At 39.6% G+C, this 21569-nt stretch overlaps 1 protein-coding gene across 3 annotated transcripts in view; it reads right to left on the bottom strand.

Moving 5' to 3' along the window:
- Positions 1-21569, bottom strand: part of PTPDC1 (protein tyrosine phosphatase domain containing 1) — a 97398-nt gene that overhangs the window by 42801 nt on the left and 33028 nt on the right. The window lies entirely within an intron of this gene.

The following is a 21569-nucleotide window of genomic DNA, read 5'->3' as shown; positions in this document are numbered from 1 at the left end:
TGCGAACTTCCAAATGCCACAGGTGTAACCAAAAAAAAAAAAAAAAAAAAAAAACCCAAAAAACAGCTTGAAATAATTCCTATCCTCTTAAATCTGTTGAGAAAAGAGTATATATTCTGAGGGTTTTATTGGATGTAGTGTCCTGAAGATATCAATTAAATCTAACTCTTCCATTATGTCAGTTAGGATCTCTGTTGCCTTATTGATTTTACTGTGAAAGATCTGTCCCTTGAGGATGTTAGCTGGTTGTTAAAAATCTCCTACTATTATTGCATTCCTAACATTTCTCCCTTTTTTCTGTTAATGTTTGCTTTATGTATTTACATTTTACTATATTTGATGCATATATGTTAAATGAATGTAATATCTTCTTGTACTGAACCTTTTATCAGTAAGTAGTGTCCGTCCTTACCTTTCTATATGGCCTTTGTTTTAAAGTCTATTTTATCTGCTATAAGTATTGCTACCCCTTCTTGCTTGTCATTTCCATTTGCATGAAATTTCTTTTTCCATCCCCTCACTTTATTATTATTATTATTATTATTTTTGTCTTTTTGCCTTTTCTAGGGCCGCTTCCCATGGCATATGGGGGTTCCCAAATCAGAGCTGTAGCCACTGGCCTTTGCCTGAGCCACAGCAACTAGGGATCTGAGCTGCATCTGCGACCTACACCACAGCTCACAGCAACGCAAATCCTTAACCCACTGAGCAAGACCAGGGATTGAACCCACAACCTCATGGTTCCTAGTTGGATTCGTTTAACCACTGCACCACGGTGGGAACTCCTTCCATCCCCTCACTTTAAATCTATGTGTCCTTCACATGAAAGTGGGTCTCTAAGTCTCTTATAGGGAGCTTAACATAGGTTCTTATTTGATTATTCAGTCTGCCATTCTATGTCATTTAAAGTTAATGTTGCTTGGTATTTGTTTGTTTGCCATTTTAAAATGTGTTTTCCAGGTGACTTTATATTTCTTTGTTCCTTTATCCTTTTCCTTTTGTGGTTTAACAGTGTTCTTTTGTATTATGCTCAAGTTCTTTTACTTTTGGTTTTTGTGATTATATTTTTGATTGTAGTTATTCCGGTTTTCAAGTATGTTAAGCCATTACCATATTTTCCTTTAGCCTGATAGTCATACTAGCTCAAACACATGCTTAAAAAAATCTATATTTTCTGGGAGTTCCTGTTGTGGCACAGCAAAAATGAATCCAACTGGTATCCATGAGGATTTGGGCTCGATCTCTGGCCTTGCTCAGTGGGTTAAGGAGCGGTGTTGCCATGAGCTGTGCTGTAGGTCGAAGACGTGGCTTGGATCCCATGCTGCTGTGGCTGTGGTGTAGGCTATCAACTGCAGCTCTAATTTGACCCCTAGCCTGGGAACTTCCATATGCAGTGGGTATGGCCCTAAACAGCAAAAATAAATAAATAAACAAATAATCTACATTTTCTTACTCTCCTACATTTTATGATTCTGACTTTCTATTTTACACCTTCAAGTTTATGCTTTTGCTGTTCATTGTACTTATCACTGCTTTTACAATTTCTTTTCTTTTCTTTTTTTTTGGCCTTTTCTTCAGCCGCTCCTGCAGCATATGGAGGTTCCCAGGCTAAGGGTCAAATCGGAGCTGTAGCCACTGGCCTACTCCAGAGCCACAGCAACACAAGATCCAAGCCGTGTCTGAGACCCAAACCACAGCTCATGGCAACGCCGGATCCTTAACCAACTGAGCAAGGCCAGGGATCGAACCCTCAACCTCATGGTTCCTTGTCAGATTCGTTAACCACTGCACCACGACAGGAACTCCTCTTTTTTTTTAAATCTTTATACTGGCTTAAGTGATCTTCAATCCTTCTGTATATTTGCCTTTCCTTTTGTGACTTTCCCTTTCCTCTAGATTCTTGCTTCTTTTCTATTTAGAGAAGACCTCTTCATATTTCTTTTAGGGTAAGTGTAGTATTGCTGTATTCTTTAGTTTTTGACTGAGAAATTCTTTTTCTCTTTCTATCCTAAATGATAATCTTACTGAGTAGAGTATCTTATGTTGCAAGCTTTTCCCTTTAAGGACTTTAAATCAATCTTGCCACTCCTTGCAAAGTTTCTGTAGAGAAATTAGCTGTCAGCCTTATGGGCATTCACTTACAACTGACTGCTTTTCTCTTGTTCTCTTTAGAATCCTCTCTTTAACTACTGCCATTTTAATTATGCTGTGTCTTGGTGTAGGTCTGCTTGGGTTCAGTTTGTTTAGGACCCTCTGCTTTCTGTACCTGGATATTTGTTGTCCTTCTTTAGATTTGGGAAGTTTTTAGCCATAATTTCTTCCAATTCATTTTCAATCCCCTTTTCTCTTTCCCTTTTTGGGACCCCTATTACATGTAGATTGGGAAACTTTGTATTATCCCATAGGTCTCCTATGTCGCTTTCAATTTTTTATCTGTCTTTCTGTCTGCTGTTTCTATTGTTTGGTTGATTGGTTGGGTTTTGGTATTTTTGTTTGTCTGTTTTTTGGTCTTTGTAGGGCTACAGCCATGGCATATGGAAGTCTGCAGGCTCCAAGTCAAATCTGAGCTGCAGCTGCTGGCCTATGCCACAGCCACAGCAACGCCAGAACCAAACCACATCTGCGACCTACACCACAGCTAATGGCAATGATGGATCCTTAACCCACTAATCAAGGATAATAGTCAAACTTGTTACTGCTGAGCCACAATGTAAACTTCTCTGTCTGCTCTTCCAATTGGATGATTTTATTATTTTGTCTTCCAAATCACTAATTCCTTCCTCTGCATTATTTAGTTGCTTTTAGTTTGATTTTCAACTCAGCAATTGTCTAATTTTGATTGGTTACACTTTATAGTTCCTTGTTACAGATCTTCATTTCTATCAACAGTCTTTCTTAACTCGTTCAGCATTTTTTCACCTTCTTTTTGTATTCAGGGGCCTGGTAGATTGGAAATATCTGTTTCACTGTTCAGGGGATTTCTCTTGTTCTTTTAATTGGGATTTGCTCCTCTGCTTTTTCATATTGCTTATATTTCTCTGACTCTATGAATTTAGGAGAAACAGTGGTGCTGACAGGCTGATTTTACGTGGGAGCATCCCTGGATCCTGGCCATTATCCTCTTGATAGGAGGTGTGATTGGTGCTGTGGTGACCAGAGCTTGCACTGGATGTTGGACAGGCCTCCTCTTTGTTCTGTGATAATCAGAGCCCCACTGAGGGTAGGGTCTGCTCCTCAGTTGTTGGAACAGAAGCCTCCAGATCTGTTCCTAAGCTGCAGTATGAGGCAGGCAAGACTTGAGCCCTTCTGCTGGGAAATGAGCTGCTGTGTATTCCTCCTTAGGCACTGTCCACTGAGACACATGTTCTGTGACACCAACTGCCACCTGCTGTGTGTGTCCATTGTCCTCGGCCCCACCTCCACTGTGGGATCCACTGTGGGACTGCCAATAATTGACTCAGATTTTAGCCCCACTCCACGTGTGTACCCACAAACTATGATGCTAATAGTGCAAGACCCACCTTAGTTGTGGGAATACCAGTCATCAGCTCTAATGTTTCTCTGATGCTGCACTGACAAAGTCACTGGTGTAAACCTGCTGAAAGCCATGCATCTGATCCAGGAGCACCAGTAACTGCTTCCAGTTTCAGCCCACCTCTGAAAAAAAGATTATCTTTTCCCCACTTGGCACTCTTGTCAAAAATAATCTGACCACACATGCAAGGCTTTTCCCCCCTGGGATTGCTATTCTGTTCCGTTTGTTTACATGTCCGTGTTTATGCCAGTACCATACTGTTTTGATTACTGGACCTTTGTAGTAAGTTTGGAAATCAAGAAACAAGTCCTCCAAGTTTTCCTTTTCAAGATTACTTTGGTTATTTGGGGTTCCCCTGAGATTATATGAGAATTTTGGGGTGAATTTTTCTATTTCTGCAAAAAATGTCATTGGGACTTTGATAGGGATTGCACTGTATCTGCAGATCCTTTTTGGTTGTACTGACATCTCAGCAATTCTTCCAATCCATGAACAGAGCATGTCCTTTTGTTTATTTAGATCTTTAATTTCTTTCAGCAATGTTTTGTACTTTTCAACTATGCAAGCTCACCCCACCTCCACTGTAGCTAGAGATTCCAGGCAGAGAAAGGCAAGCCGTCAAAGGGTAAGAACAAACCTCAAAGGCTTACCACTGCTAGAACTTAACTGGATCAAACTGTAGAGCAATACATGCTCCAGAGCTTTATCAGAAACAACACAGTGACAGAGTTCCCGTTGTGGATCAGTGGAAACAAATCTGAGTAGCATCCATGAGGATGCAGGTTCAATCCCTGGTCTTTCTCAGTGGGTTAAGGATCTGGCATTGCCGTGAGCTGTGGTGTAGTCACAGATGCAGCTCAGACCCAGCACTGCCATGAGCTGTGTTGTAGTTGCAGATGCAGCTCAGATCCCGCATTGCCGTGGCTGTGGTGTAGGCCAGCAGCTGTAGGTCTGATCAATCCTTAGCTTGGGAGGCTCATATGCTGTGGATGTGACCCTAGAAAGAAAAAAGAAAAAAAAAAAAAAAAAAAAACCCGAAAAACAAAAACCAAAAAAACCAAAACAACAGAGTGACCAGAAGGCAATTAGTGGAAACTAACAGCTGGGTGTTATAACAAGGGAGACAGATAGCTTAACAGAAAGCTTAGTTAAAGTGAGAGAAAGAGAGCCCTTCCACAACCACTGTCATCCCAGGGTGACTGTGCTTGCCTGCCTAAAGCTGTGCCCTCTGAGGATTCAGACTTTGAAGAAAAGAGACTTCACTAAAATGGTATAGTGAAGTCTCTAAACAAAAGACAAGCAAAAACAACAAAACAAGCCTAGAGAAGGGAGAGGGAAATCAGAATTTAGAAGTGTCATTAGAAACTACCTGTTGGAGGATGCAGATATCAGATTTTCAAAGCCTTTGAAGTAGCCATTGTAAATATGGTTAAAGAAATAAAGGAAAGCATGCTTAAAGAAGTTTAGGAAGGTATGATGATAATGTCTCATCAAATAGAAATTTCAAAAAAGAAACAGAAATTCAGAAGCCAAAAAGTACAATAATAAAAAATTCACTAGAGGAACTCACCAGCAGATGTGAAGCGGCAGAAGGAAGAATTAGATTACTGGAAGAAAGACAGAGATTATGCACTCTGAAGATGAGAGAGAATAAAGAATGAAGAAAAATGAACAAGATATTCTAAGAAATATGACACAACTAAGTCTATCAATATACACATAATGGATGTACCAGGAGGAGAGATGATAAAAGAGCAAAAAAAATATCAGAAGAAATAACAGTTTAAAACTCTCCATATGTGGTGAAAAATATCAACCTATAAATCCAAGAAGTTCAGCAAATTCCAGGCAGGATACATATAAGGAGACTCAACACCAAGAAACGTCATAGTAAAAATACCAAAAGGCAAACACGAAGAGAAAAATGATTCAAGTACAAGGGAACCTCAGTAGATGCTAACTTCTCAATCAGAAACAAGAGAGACCAAAAAGCAAAGGGATGATGTATTCCAAGTACTAAAAATGAAAAACTACCAACCAAAAAATATACTGAGCAAGATTATCTTTCAAAACTGAAAGGGAAACAAAGATATTCCCAGATAAATAAAAAACAGAATTTCTTGCTGGCAGACCCAGTTAACAAGAAATAATAAAGTTCTCCAGGTTAAAGCAAGGGACCCCAGATATTAATGTCAATCCATATTACAGAAAGAAAGGATACAGGTACATTAAAGACAGAAAACATAAGACTATAATTATATAAAACAATAAAATTTTTTTCCTTTTCTTCTATTAAGTAACTTAGAAAGGACTGCACAAAATAATATGTATCTAATTGTATTGTCGGGCCTATAAATATAGAAATGTAATACATATGATGATAACAGCACAAAAGAGTAGGTGGGAGGAGAGTTTTATTAAAGTAAGGAGAAAACATAAGATACCAATTAAAATCCATAAGAACAAATAAAGTCAAGAAGAGCAAACTACAAGGCTACTATACCAAACTAGTATCCAAAGTACATAAAGAACTCTGACAACTCAACAATAAAAAGATAACCCAATTTAAAAATGGGCAAAGGATTTGAATAGATATTTATTTCAAGGAGATACACTAACTGCAAGTAAGCATGAAAAGAGATACACTAACTGCAAGTAAGCATGAAAAGATGCTCAGAAGAAATTAGAAGAAAAATGCAATCAAAACAACAATTTGTCAGTTTCTCAAGCTGTTAAACATGGATCCACCACGTGACCTAGCAATTCTACTTCTAGGTATATACTCAAAAAGAATTAAAAATATGTCCACCAAAAAATATGCACACAAAAGTTCATAAATGTATAGTTTAAAGTAGCCAAAGGCAAAAACAACCCTGATATACATCAAGCCAAATGGATAAACAAAATGTATATTCATACAATGGAACATTATCCAGCAATAAAACAGATGAATTTACTGATACATGCTGCAACATGGATGAAACTTGAAGTCATGTAAGTGAAAGAAGGAAGACAAAAAAATTACGTTGTATTATTCCATTTATATGAAATGTCATGAAGAAGTAAATCCATAGCATCAGAAAGAAGATTAGTGGCTGTCAAGAACTAGTGAGAAGGTGATTGATTGGAGGGAGGCAAAAATTGGAGGGAGACAAAACTGATGAATCTCTGGTGAGACTCAAGAAGAGAGAGAACCCACACAAACAAAATAAATGAAAAAGAAAAAATCTCAATGGATACTTCAGAAATACAAAAAAACATAAAGAATACTAGGAACAATTATACACCAACAAATCTGACAACATGGAAGAAATGGACAACTTTATAGACACACAGCCCTCCAAAACTGAACCAAGAAGAAATACATCATTTAAACAGCCCAATTACTATAAATGAAATTGAATATGTAATAAAAGCACTCCCTACAAACAAAAGTCCAGGACCAGATGGCTTCACAGGCAAATTATACCAAACGTACAAAGAACTCATACCCACCCTTCTTAAACTTTTCCAAAAGATTGAAGAAATAACACTTCCACAGACTTTCTAAGAAGCTGACATCACCCTAACACCAAAACCAGACAAAGATACTACCAAAAAAGAAAATTATATAGGCTATTATTACCTTTGAATAAATAGAGATGCAAAAATTCTCAACAAAATTTTAGCCAACCAAACCTAACAGCACATAAAAAAGATCATACACCACAACCAAATGGGATTCAGCCCAAGTTCACAAGGATGGTTCAACATACACAAATCAATCAATGTCACACACCACATTAACAAAAGAAACGTCAAAACCACATAATCATTTCAACAGATGCAGAAAAATATTTGACAAAATGCAATATCTATTCATAATAAAAACTCTTACCAAAGTGGATATAGAGGGAACATATCTATATGTTCCATTTATGACAATCTCACAACCAATGTAATATTCAACAGAGAAAAGCTGAAAGCCTTCCTGCAAACATATGGAATAAGACAAAGATGCCCACTCTCACCACTTTTATTCAACATAGTATTAGAAATCCTAGCCACAGCAATCAGACAAACAGAAGAAATAAAAGGTATCCAAACTGGAAGAGAAGAGATAAAATCGTCACCCTATGCAGATGACATGATAATATATATAGAAAACCCTAAGGACACCACACAAAACTATTCAAACTGATCAACGAATTCAGCAAAGTAGCAGTTTACAAGATTAACATTCAGAAATTGTTCTTCTTTACACTAACAATGAAATATTAGAAAAGGAATATAAAAAAATACTTCTAAAAATTGCACACTCCCAAAAATTAAATACCTAGGAATAAACCTGACCAAGGAGGTAAAAGACTTATATGCTGAGAACTATAAAATATTAATCAAGGAAATTAAAGAGGATTTAAAGAAATGGAAAGATATCCCATGATCCTGGATTGGAAGAATTAATATTGTTAAAATGGCCATACTGCACAAAGCAATATACAATTTTTTTTTTTTTCCCCCTAGGGCTGCTCCCTCGGCATATGGAGGTTCCCAGGCTAGGGGTTGAATCGGAGCTGTAGCTGCTGGCCTACACCACAGCCATAGCAATGCTGCATCAGAGCCGTGTCTGCAACCTACACCACAGCTCACAGAAACACCAGATCCTTAACCCACTCAGCAAGGCCAGGGATTGAACCCGTAACCTCATGGTTCCTAGTCGGATTCATTAACCACTGTGCCACGACGGCAACTCCGCCCAATCTACAAATTTAATACAATCCCTATCAAATTACCTGTGACATTTTTCACAGTAAAAAAAAAAAATCCAAAAATTTACATGGTATCATAAAAGACCCAGAATTGCCAAAAAAATACTGAGGAAAAAACAAAAACAAAAACAAAGCAGGAGGCATAAGTCTCCTAGACTGCAGAAATATTACAAAGCTACCATAGTCAAGACAGTGTGGGTATTGGTATAAAAACAGATATGTATCCATGAAACAAAATAGAGAGCTCAGAAACAAACCAGACACCTACTGTCAATTAATCTTTGACGAAGGAGGCAAGAATATAAAGTGGGAAAAAGAGTCTCTTCAGCAAGTGGTGTTGGGAAAACTGGACAGCCACATGTAAATCAATGAAACTAGAACATACCCTCACACCATGCACAAAAACAAATTCAAAACGGCTTAAAGATTTAAAAATAAGACACCAGAAAACTCCTAAAAGAGAACATAGGCAAAACATTCTTTGACATAAACCATACAGATGTTTTCTTAGGTCAGTCTCCCAAAGAAACAGAAATAAAAACAAAAATAAACCAATGGGACCTAATCAAACTTACAAGCTTTTGCACAGCAGAGGAAACCATAAAAGAAACAAAAAGACAACCTATGGAATGGGAGAAAATAGTTGCAAATGATGCAACTGACAAGGGCCTAACCTCCAAAATATACAAACAACGCATACAACTCAACAACAACAACAACAAAAAACCAAACACCCAATCAAACAATGGGCACAAGACCTATAAATAGATGTTTTTCCAAGGAAGACATGAAGCTGGCCTACAGGCACATTATCAGAGAAATACAAATTAAAACTACAATGAGGTACCACTTCACACCAGTCAAAATGGCTATCATCAAAAAGTCCACAAATAACAAATACTGGAGAGGGTGTGGAGAAAAGGGAACCCTCCTACACTGTTGGTGGGAATGTAAATTGGTACAACTGCTATGGAAAACAGTATGGAGGTTCCTCAGAAAACTAAATATAGAACTACCATATGACCCAGCAATCCCACTCTTGGGCATATATCTAGACAAAACTTTAATTAGAAAAGATACATGCATCCTATATTCACTGTAGCAAGATTCACAATAGCCAAGAAATGGAAACAACTTAAATGTCCATCAACAGATCAATGGACTGAGCAGATGTGGTACATATACACAATGGAATACTACTCAGCCATAAAAAGGAAAGAAATGACATTTGTAGCAATATGGATGCAACTAGAAATTATCATATTAAGTGAAGTAAGTAAGAGAAAGACATGGTATCACTTATATGTGGGATCTAAAATGTGGCACAAATGAACTTATCTACAGAAGAGAAACAGACTCACAAACATGGAGAACAGACTTGTGGTTGCTAAGTGGGAGGGGGAAGGAGTGGAATGGACTGCAAGTTTGGGGTTAACAGATGCAAACTATTACATTTGGAATGATTAAGCAATGAGGTCCTACTGTATAGCACAGGAAATGATACACAGTCTCTTGGGATAGACCATGATAACATAAGAAAGGAATGTTTATATATGTATGATTGGGTCACTTTGCTGTACAAAAGAAATTGACAACATTGTAAATCAACTATATTCCAATAAAAATTTTTTAAAAAAGAAATTGGGACTGCTAATTTCTGCTTGATATGATGAAAATGTTCTGGATTTAGATAGTGATGATAATTGCAAAGCCTTATATATATACTAAAAACCTCTGAATAGGAAGTTCCCATTGCGGCTCAGTGGTAACATGCCTGACTAGTATCTACGAGGATGCAAGTTTGATCCCTGGCCTCGCTCAGTGCGTTAAGGAGCCAGTGTTGCTGTAAGCTGTGGTGTAGGTTGCAGACGCAGCTCGGATCCTGGCGTAGGCTGGTAGCTAGAGCTCTGATTGGACCCCTAGCCTGGGAACCTCCATATGCTGCGGGTACAGTCCCAAAAAAGAAGGAAAAAAGAAAAAAAAAAAAAAAAAGCATGACTTTTATGGTGTGTGAATGGGCATTTTTCCAAAAAGAAATAGAAATGGCCAATAAGCACATGAGATTCTCAACTTCACTAAGCATCAGTGAAATGCAAATCAAAACCACAATGAGATATCACTTCATATTCACTAGGTGGACTAGGACCATTAAGTCAGATAATAACAAGTGCTGTGGGAATGGGACGACTTGAGAGGCCCCATAAAGTGCTGATGGGAATATAAAAGGGCACAACCACTTTGGAAAATAATCTGGCAGATCCTCAAATGAAAAAATAAAGAGCATCCAACTCAGAAAGTCTACTTTAAGGTATAGACTCGGGAAAAATAAAAACATGTGTCCACACAAAAACTTGTACACAAGTGTTCAAAGCTGTATAATAGCCAAAAAGTGGAAACAACACAAATGCCCATCAACTGATGAATGTGTTTTTAAAAATGTGCTGAAGCAGGCTAGCTGGCACTCCTGTCTTCCCCTACACTGTTCCCAGTATCAGTGGGGCCCACTGGGGAGCTGAGCCTCCCACAACACCAGGTATCCCTGCGGAAGAAAGCAGTGGTGGGAGGTGGGATAGCTGGCACTATGCTTCCCACATGTCCACATGGCCCAAAAGGGAAATGAGCTTCAACTGCATCCTACAGCAACAAAGTGGCATGAATCACCCTTAATTGCCCTCTTCCTAGTGGGCAGCTGATCTTTTCCCCAGGGAACTAGTTTTATAACCCCCCGTTCAAAGGGAACATGACAGAGAAGGGCAGTGGCCCACAAAGGTGTCAACAGAGTTGATGGGGGTGCTGAAGTTCCACGTCAGTCACCTGCAAGAAGACAGTGTAAGTGCTCCACTTTTGTTGGGGTGGTATCAATATGGCTGAATGGGAAGCAGGGTGTACATACCCACCTGGTTCTCGAGTTACACTTCAAGAGGGAGATGCCTATAAGAAGAAATAGGACTTTAAAGGTCTACAACACACTTAAAGAAAATTATTTGTCATACCAACAACCAAGAAAATTACAACTTGAATAAGAGACAATCAACAGAGAAATGGAGATAAACATTACATTGAAGTCACCCAATCAGGATTTTAAAGAAGCTGTCCTAAAAATAATTCAGCAATTACGAAAGCAAATAAATAAACAGAAATTCTCAGCGAAGAAATAGAGGTTATAAAAAGAGAAACAAATAGGAACTACAGAACTGAAAAATATATAACCAACATTTAAAAACTCTCTGGCTGGGCTCAAGAGTATAATGACAGAGAATATGATTAGTGACCTTGAGGACAGATCAACAGAAATTATACAATCTAAACCGACAGTAAAATAGACTTACAGAAATGAATAGATTCTCAGGGGCCTACAGGACTTAACAAAGGAGCTAGGAATTCCCACTGTGGTGCAATGGGATCAGTGATATGTTGGTAGCACTGTGCCAGGCAAGTTTGATCCCTTGCCTGGCAGAGTGGATTAAGGAACCAGCATTGCCGCAGCTGTGGCTTAGGTCACAACTGTGGCTTGGATCTGATTCCTGACCAGGGAACTCCTTATGTCACAGGATAGCCAAAAAAAGAAAAAGAAAAAACAAAACAAAACAAAAAAACCAAAACAAAACCAATCAAAAACACCACAACCACAAAGAAGCTAACATGTCCGTATCACTGAATCCCAAAGGAGGAAGAGAGTGAGACTAAAAAAATATTTGAAGAAATAATGGTTGGAAACTTCCCAACTTTGAAGAAAGACATAAACTTACATGTTCAAGAAGCTATATTATGCTTAAATAGGACACACCCAAGAAATCCAAGCCAAGTAGGTTTAGCTATCAAAGGGCAACAAGAGGGATCCCTGTAGTGATGGAACTGTCTTGACCATAACAATGTCAATATCCTGGCTATGACACTGTACTATAGTTTTGTAAGATGTTACCACTGGCGGAAACTAAGTAAAGGGTCAATGGGATCTTTTTGTACTATTTCTTACAATAGCCGGTGACTGTACAATTATCACCATATTTCAAATAAAATGTATATATAACCAAGAAGAAAAAACCATAGGCCAGGCCTAAGTGAGGGTCATTTAGCAGAGGTCAGTGCCAACAGAGAAGGCAACAGAAGAGGGTGCATGGCACGTAGCCTGGCAGGATGTGGGCCTCATGTGGAGAAAGAGCTAAGGTGCTGATGGCTGGGCAGGGCTGGTAGACTGGTTATGAAAAGGAGGGCTGAATAAATAAGCAAACATATCGGGGCTAGTAAGACACTGGTTTCTGGAGTTCCCATTGTGGACTATCATGTTAAGAACTGGACACTCCTGCGCAGGGACCTATATCTAATCATTTGTGACAGAACATGATGGAAGATAATATGAGAAAAAGAATGTATAAATATGTATGGCTGGGTCACTCTGCTGTTCAGCAGAAACTGACAGAACACTGTAAATCAACTATAACAAAATTAAAAAAACAACAACAACAACAACAGAAATACAGCAAGACATCAATCATTTTCCCAAGGAGCCCTGGTTTCTCTGTGGATGCATCTCTCTGAGGATGTAGGTTCGATCCCTGGCCCTACTCAGTGGGTTGAGGATCTGGCACTGCTATAAGCTGTAGCTCCAATTTGACCGCTACCCTGGGAATCTCCATGTGCCGCAGGTGTGGCTATAAAAAGAAAAAAATAGAGCCAGACTTCTCATTCTTGGAGATGGGAATTATAAACATAATTGAAAAAGCTAGAATAATGGTATTGAGTTGGATTAGAATAGGAAGTACCAAATGAAGTCATGGTTTTCAACATGTACAGATAGAAACAAAAATAAATACGCATGTAAAAACGGACAGGTGTATGTGTGTGTGTATGTATATTAATGCATATTTCCTAGCATTCTCTCCTAGGGAGCTTGGGAACTCTAACATTCCAGCAGTTAGCACATCCAGTAGTTAAATACATCTTGGTTTCTAAATACCGCCCCACCCCCCACCACTAACCCCAGCCCCAGCTAAAAGAAACCAGGGCCCCTTGGGAAAAAATGACTGATTTCAGGGGTGAGACAGGGAAAGCACAATATGAGACTAGAAGCTCTTGCTGTCCTAGAAAGTAAGGAATGTCAAAATGATAGAGCTAAAGGGTTCTTACCGGCCAAATATGACAGTACCATATTTGAGCATCAAAATGAATGATAGTAAAAGACGGTATTGCATTGAACAAAATAGCAACCTAAACTGAAATAAAGAAATGAGTGAACAAATAAATGGAAAGGGAAATTTCTTCCTCATAGTAAAGTGCCAACTAAGAAATGCAGAGGGAGTGATGGAATTAAAAAACCTCCACTTAGGAGTTCCCTTCGTGGCTCAGTGGTTAACGAATCCGACTAGGAACCATGAGGTTGCGGGTTCGATCCCTGGCCTTGCTCAGTGGGTTAAGGATCTGGCGTTGCCGTGAGCTGTGGTGTAGGTCACAGACACGGCTGGGATCCCACATTGCTGATTGGACCCCTAGCCTGGGAACCCCCATATGCCACAGGAGCGGCCCTAGAAAAGGGAAAAAAGACCAAAAAACAAAAAACAAAACAAAACAAAAATGCTCCACTTAGTTATCTATCATAGTAATAATTAAAAGCTGAAACTACTGCGTAAAAGCTGGATGAGGACCAGGATATATACATGGTCTCAAAACATCTCTCATGAAATATTAATTATGAACAGAGAAAGAACAATTTGTAATAGGTAATTCTTGGCAGATACCGCTTTACTGATGCAATCAAACTTAACATTTCCAGTTTTAAAGTAAAATGATATCTGTGTCACTCGATAGGATACACTATAAGAAAAGCATAGACTCACTTTTGTGATGTTTCTGTCAAAAATGCATAACCTCAATCTTATGATGAAATAGCAGACAAACCTAAATTGAGGAACATACTGCAAAAGAACTGGCCTGTACTCTTCACAAAGGTCAAAGAGGACTACAGTCATCAAAAGAAACTGAAAAAAAAATTGATAAGAATCCTTCTGCTATTAAAGGATATCATTGAGACAGCTGATAAAACCTGAATGGGGGTCTCTGGGTAAAAAATACACAGGAATTTTTTTGTAGTTTTCTGTATAAGTTTGGAATTATTTTAAAATAGAAGAACTAATATCACAAAAAAAGAGACAACAAGACATCATGGGCATCCTGATAGAAGAATATAGCACCATCCATGTAATATTATGCCAATAAAAAAAAAATCTGATTAGACTCTACATCCCTCTATCAATTCTATTTACAGGAAATACCACAAGGATATAACCAGCAAAATACAGATTGTGGCAAACTCTATAGGGCCAAAAAAAAAAAAAAAAAAAAAAAAAAAAGTGGTTTCTCCAACAAACTATAAGGAACAAGAGACAGGGAAAGCCAAATTTAAAAGATATTAGACACACATCAACCAATTACAGTATATTAAACAATGTGGTTTTTTGGATCTTGATTCAAATAAACATACATATATGTATGAGACGATCAGAAATTTGAGCAATGTTCAGATGCCTAAGCAATTAGTGTTAAATTTATTTTTAGTTAATGCAATGATGATATGGTTAACAAATGAAATAATCTGGAAGTAGAGGAAGGGAGTAGAGGGAGTGAGTGAGCTGAGACTGTTAAAGCTGATTTATATAGGGGATAGTACTTCCATGGGGTACAGGGGTGTGATAATCACATGTGAATCTTTAGTGGATTCTGTATACTTCCATGAATGTTGAAAATTTCCAAAATAAGACTTTTCTTTTTTCCCCAAAAAATGTAGAATCATGATTTAAATTAAGGTCTATTTCCAAAGCTAATTATTGCTGAGTTTTCTATTTTCCTTTAAAAGTAATTTTTTTTAATGGCCACACCCATGGCATACGTTAGTTCCCAGGCCAGGGGTCTAATCCGAGCTACAGCTGCCGGCCTCCATCACAGCTACAGCAACTTGGGATCTGAGCTATGTCTGCAACCTACACCACAGCTCACCTCAACACCAGATCCTTAACCCACTGAGTAAGGCCAGGGATCAAACCTGCATCCTCATGGATCCTAGTCGGGTTCGCTTACTGCTGAGACACAACGGGAACTCCTCTTTTAAAAGTAATTTAAGTACTTTAGTTGTATATCTCCTAAAATTTCCCATGATCCATTAGCCAAAATTAAGAAAAAAATACTAGAAGTTTAATTGACCATCGTCATAAATGAGATGCATTTTAAGAAGATATAAAGTAAGCTTTTTATTTTTCTAGATTTTTTTCCTAGTTCAAAATTAGCTACATTTATACACTGAGGAATATTTTATTTTTTTAAAAAAGTGTCTTGGAAAAGGTAAAAATCAGCTTCTCTAGTGGGTGACAATAGAGGTTACAACCTTCCTAGGGGCATTTGGAAATGGATATGCTTTGGTTGTCACTGTAATTAATCACTGTAACCTGGGGGGTGGGCAGGGTTACCAAATGTCTTCAATGCTCAGAGCTCTCCTGTACCATGAGGAGTTGTCCCACCTCAAAAGCCAACAGAACCCCAGGCGAGAAACACCAACTTAGACGGTAACATTCCAGTAGAAGAAGGGCTAGGGAAAAAGACTCATCCAACTCCTACATTCTTAGCTGCAAAGTTACTTAGGGGGAAAAAAACACCCCATTATTCTACAAGAGAAGCAGTAAGTAGATACCATCATTGCATTTGTTTTAGAGAGCACCTCTTTCTAAAACCAAGGAAATGAACATGCAGTAAGCCTGGCACACAAAAGCTTTCCATAGATGGTAGCTATCAGATGTATTAGTCCCTCTAGAGCCAGACACAGAAGGGACAGGGGAAGGAGAATCTACAAGGATCTGGAATCCAGAAAAGGTCAGAAGTGGGAAAAGAGAGCTCCCTCTGGTGGAGTGGTTAGATTCCAACATGAGGCACAATCAGCTGAGAACCAATTATTCCCAGCAAGTGCTTAACTCTTAATACTTTTAGACCCTTACTCCTTTACTTTTCCTTATATTATCTAATCCATACTCAGGAAAAGCAAACACTTCAAAGTTTCCTATAGAGGAGCACCAAAGCGAACATGGGCAAAACCCAAAGTAGGCAGTAAGAAAACCACATGCAAGGGTACTGCCAAGGAAAATTATTCATGGAGTTCCCATCGTGGCGCAGTGGTTAACAAATGAGGTTGCGGGTTCGATCCCTGGCCTTGCTCAGTGGGTTAAGGATCTGGCATTGCCATGAGCTGTGGTGTGGGTTGCAGACGAGGCTCGGATCTCACGTTGCTGTGGCTCTGGTGTAGGCTGGTGGCTTCAGCTCCAATTCGACCCCTAGCCTGGGAACCTCCATATGCCGCGGGAGCAGCCCTAGAAAAGGCAAAAAGACAAAAAGACACACACACACACAAAAAAAAAAAAAAGAAAGAAAATTATTCAGCATTTCTCTTGCCAACTGTTGGTGGTAGTAACCAGAACAGCGGTGCCAAAGTCACAGGGAATCAAGGTGTACTTCCAGCTTAGAACTTGCAACAGTGAGAGTAAGGATGAGTGTGGCAGTAAGACTCTGAGTCACAGAGCACCCTTCCTTCCCAGGCACCTTGTAAAAATCAGTACAGTAGGACAGTGACAAAGGAGAGGAAAAAAAAAACCAAAACGAAACAGAGGAGGAGAGCTTCTCAATGTGTTTTCTAAGTGACACTTGCGAATAACAAAAGAAGAAACTAGTAAAAGGCTGAATCACAAGTAGGCATTTGATGAGAGCAACAGCTGGATAATTTCAGTTTAAGAGGAGAACGCAGGCGACAAACACTGTTTTAAATATTCCTTCTTAAAAGAGTAAGGAGAGAACAACCAAGACGGTGGAACAGAAACCTCCTCTTATGTAAGCACGTCCAAATTACAACTATCTGCGGAAAAACCATGGATGAAAGAGACTGGAACCTACCAGAAAAGATCTCCTACAACTAAAGACAAAAAAGGAACCACAACAAGATGGGTAGGAGGGGTGGACTTGTGATATAATCAAATCCCATATGCCCGGGTGGACAGCCCACAAACTGGAGAATAACATACTCTGGAGAATAATGGTGAGAATTCTGAGCCCCGCGTAGGAATCCTAGCCTGGAGGTCCTGCACTGGGAGGATGATTCAGCTTTGAAGGCCAGTGGGGCTTGAATTTTGGGAGCCCCACAGAAATGGGGAAACAGAGCCTTCACTCGTAAAGGACACACACAAAATCTCACATGCCAGAAGCAAGGGCAAAAGCAGTAATTTGACAGGAGCCTAAACCTACCTGCTGGTCTTGGCAAGTCTCCTGGAAAAGTGGGACAACTGAGGCTCACCCGGGGAACAAAGACACTGGGGACGGCCTTATTTGGGAACATTCCGCTGGGTGAATACTGCGGCTGGTGGCTGCCAAGTCGGCTGTTTAGTAACAAAACCCAGCCCCACCCAATAGCCTATAACACCAGACCTGGAACACCTCAGGCCAAACAACTAACTGAGCAGGGACACAGCCCCACCCATCATCAGACAGGCTACCTGAAGAATTCTTGAGCTCCCAGTGGCTGCCCACTAGGGTTAGAACCCAGCTCTACCTGCCAGCGGGCAGACACTGGCCCTTCCCTCCAGGAAGCTTGCACTAGCCTCCTGAACAGCCTCACTCACCAAGAGGACAGATATCAAATAGAAGAAAACTACAATCTCGCAGCCTGTGGAACTAGGCAGCCCACTGCAGGCCAGACCCTACCAGCTGGGCTTTGGCCCTGTCCACAGGAGGCCAATACAAGCTTCAGGATACCCCAGACCACATACACAACTGTGTCAGGAACTACCCCACTACCCTTACCATCAATAACGTGAAACAAGCTCTAGGATCCCTGAGCCCTGCAGCCACACCCCAGGAACTGGCTCTGCCTACCAGTAGGTCAGTACTAACCCCAGGACCTGGCTTCACCAACCAGTGGGCAGGCAACAGCCCCAGAGTCTTTGGGACCCTGACTCTGCCCACCAGGGGCACTAGTCCCAGGGCCCCTAGGGTTCTGCAGCCAGCCACCTTATGACTAGGCCCTGCTAAACAGCAGCCAGCAGCATCCACACAAGGCAGGGCCTGGCAACCAACTGGGCTAGGGGCCAACCAAACCTACATGACTACCCACAGAGTCAGCCCCTACAAAAGAAGAACTCACACAGCTCCCTTAGGGGGACCCCTAATGCATACAGCTTGGATGATGAGAGGGACACACAGAATGTCTCCCACAGAAAGCTACTTCTCCAAGGTTGAGAAACATAACTAACCTACCACATACATAGAAATACAAATAGCAACTAAGACAAATTAGGCAGCAGAGGAACATGTTCCAAAGGAATAAGATAAAACCCCAGAACTAGGTGAAGTGGAAATAGGCAATCTACCTGAGAAAGAGTTCAGAGTAATGATCCTAAAGACGATGAAAGAACTTAGGAGAAGAATGGATGAACAGAGCAAGAAGTTAGAAGTTTTTAACAAAGAGAAAATATAAAGAACCAGAGATGAAAAATATAAGTGAAATGAAAACTACACTAGAAGGAATCAGTGGCAGACTAAATGACACAGAGAAATGGACTGGTGAGCTAGAAGACAGTGCTGAAATCACTGATTCTGAATAGTGATTTGAAAAGAGAATGAAAAAAAAGAATGAAAAGAAATGAGGACACTTTAAGAGATCTCTGGGACAACATCAAGTGTACTAATACAGGCATCAGAGAGGTCTGTGAAGTAGAAGAGAAAGACAAAAAAGGTCTGAGAAGATATTTGAAGACATAAGAGCTAAAAGCTTCTAAGTTATTGGAAAAGGAAAGAGTCATTCAAGTCCAGAAAGCAGAGTCTCACACAATATTAACCCAAACAGGAACACTCCAAGACTCACTGTAATTAAAGTGGCAAAAATTAAAGAAAGAATATGAAAAGCAGCAAGGGAAAAGCAAGAAATAACATACAAGGGAACTCCCATAAGGCTATCAGCTGATTTTTCAGCAGAAACTCTACAGGCCAGAAGGGAGTAGCACAATATATTTCAAGTGATGAAAAAGAAAAACTTACAACCAAAAATACTCTACCCAGCAAGGCTCTTGTTTATATTTGATAGAGATCAATAGCTTTACAGACAAGCAAAACCTACGATTCAGCACCACCAAATGAGCTTTACAACAAGTGTTAAAAGAATTTCTCTAGGTGAAAAAGAAAGTCCACAACTAGAAACAAGAAAATTACAAAATGAAAAAGCTCACTGGCAAAGGTGATCATACAGTAAAGGCAGGAAATAATCCATACACAAAGCTAGTAGAGAAGTTAAAGGACAGAAGTATAAAAACATCTATATGCACAATAAGCAGTTAAGTGATACATAAAACTATTAGATGTAAAATACGATACCAAAAAGAGTAATCAAACAATATTGTAAATCAGCTATACTTTAATAAAAAAGAAAACAAAGAAAAAAAGGGGAAAACCCCAATAATCATGAGGGAAGAAGAGTACAAATGCAAAGCTTTTAAAATTCATTTAGGAGTTCCCGTTGTGCCTCAGTGGGTAACGAATCCAACTAGGAACCATGGAGTTGCGGGCTCGATCCCTTGCCATGCTCAGAGGGTTGAGGATCCGGTGTTGCCATGAGCTGTGGTGTGGGTCACAGATGCGGCTTGGATCCCGTGTTCCTGTGACTCTGGCATAGGCCAGTGGCTACAGCTCCAACTGGACCCCTAGCCTGGGAACCTCCATATGCCGTATGCCTAAAAAAAAGACATAAAGACAAATAGATAAATAAATTTTAAAAAAACAAAATAAACAAATAAATAAATAAAACGCATTTAAAATTAAGGGATTAGAAATTCCCATTGTAGCTCAGCGGTAACAAGCCTGATGGTCCATGAGGATGCAGGTTCAATCCCCGGCCTTGCTCAGGGGGTGAAGGATCCAGTGTTGCTGTGGCTGTGGTGTAGGCCAGCAGCTACAGCTCTAATTCAACCCTTAGCCTGGGAACCTCCATATGCCTCAGATGTGGCCCTGAAAAAGACAAAGTTACTAAATAACCAATGGATCACTGAAGATGTCAAAGAGGAAATAAAAAAATACTTAAGAGACAAATACACCACGTTCTAAAACCTATGGAACAGAACAAAAGCAGTTCTAAGAGGGAAGTTTACAGTGATACAAGCTTACCTCAGGAAACAAGAAAAATCACAAATAAATGAGCTAATCTTACACCTCACACCTGTCAAAACCACTATCAATAAAAAGAATACAAACAACAAATGTTGGCAAGGATATAGAGAAATGAGAACACTGTACAGTGCTGGTAGGACTACAAATTGGTGCAGCCACTGTGGAAAACAACACAGAGTTTTCTCAAAAAAACTAAAACTAGAACTACCACATGATTCAGCAATTCCACTCTTGGGTATATACCTGAAAGAAACAAAAACACTAATTCAAAAAGATACATGGACCCCGTTTATAGGAATCATTATTTACAATTACCAAGATATGGAAGCAATCTAAGTGTCCATCAATAGATGAATGGATAAAGAAGATATGGTGTATACATATACATTAACATTACTCAGCCATAAAAAGAATGAAATTTTGCCATTTTCAACAACATGGATGGACTCAGAGGGCATTATTCTAAGTGAAGTCAGTCGGAGAAAAACAAATATTACATGATATCTCTTATATGTGGAAACTATAAAACAACAAATTAGTGAAAGAAGCAGACTCAGATAGAAAGAACTGGTGGATACCAGTGGGGTGGGGTGGTATGCAACACAAAGGCAGGGGAGTAGGAGGTACAAAACTACTGGGTGTAAGATAGGTTCAAGGATATATTGCACCACATGAGGAATACAGACAATATTTTCTAATAACTGTAAATAAAAAATAACCTTCAAAAGTTGTGTAAGAGGACTTCCCTTGTGGCCTACAGCATTAACTACATGGCGTTGTCACGGCTATGGCTCTGGTTCAATCCCTAGCCCTGGAACTTCCACATGCCATGGGTAAAATTTAAAAAAAGAAAAAGAAAAAGCCTCAAAAGTTAATATAAAAAATTTAAGGGAGTTCCCATCATGGCGCAGTGGTTAACAAATCCAACTAGGAACCATGAGGTTGTGGGTTCAATCCCTGGCCTTGCTCAGTGGGTTAAGGATCCGGCGTTGCCGTGAGCTGTGGTGTAGGTTGCAGACGCGGCTTGGATCTCACGTTGCTGTGGCTCTGGCGTAGGCCAGCAGCTACAGCTCCGATTCGACCCCTAGCCTGGGAACCTCCAT

The sequence above is a fragment of the Sus scrofa genome, chromosome 3, assembly GCF_000003025.6.
Source record: "Sus scrofa isolate TJ Tabasco breed Duroc chromosome 3, Sscrofa11.1, whole genome shotgun sequence".
In the NCBI taxonomy this organism is placed as follows: Eukaryota; Metazoa; Chordata; class Mammalia; order Artiodactyla; family Suidae; genus Sus; species Sus scrofa.
Note: the sequence above shows the minus strand (reverse complement) of the source record. Positions and strands in the feature narration are given on the sequence as shown.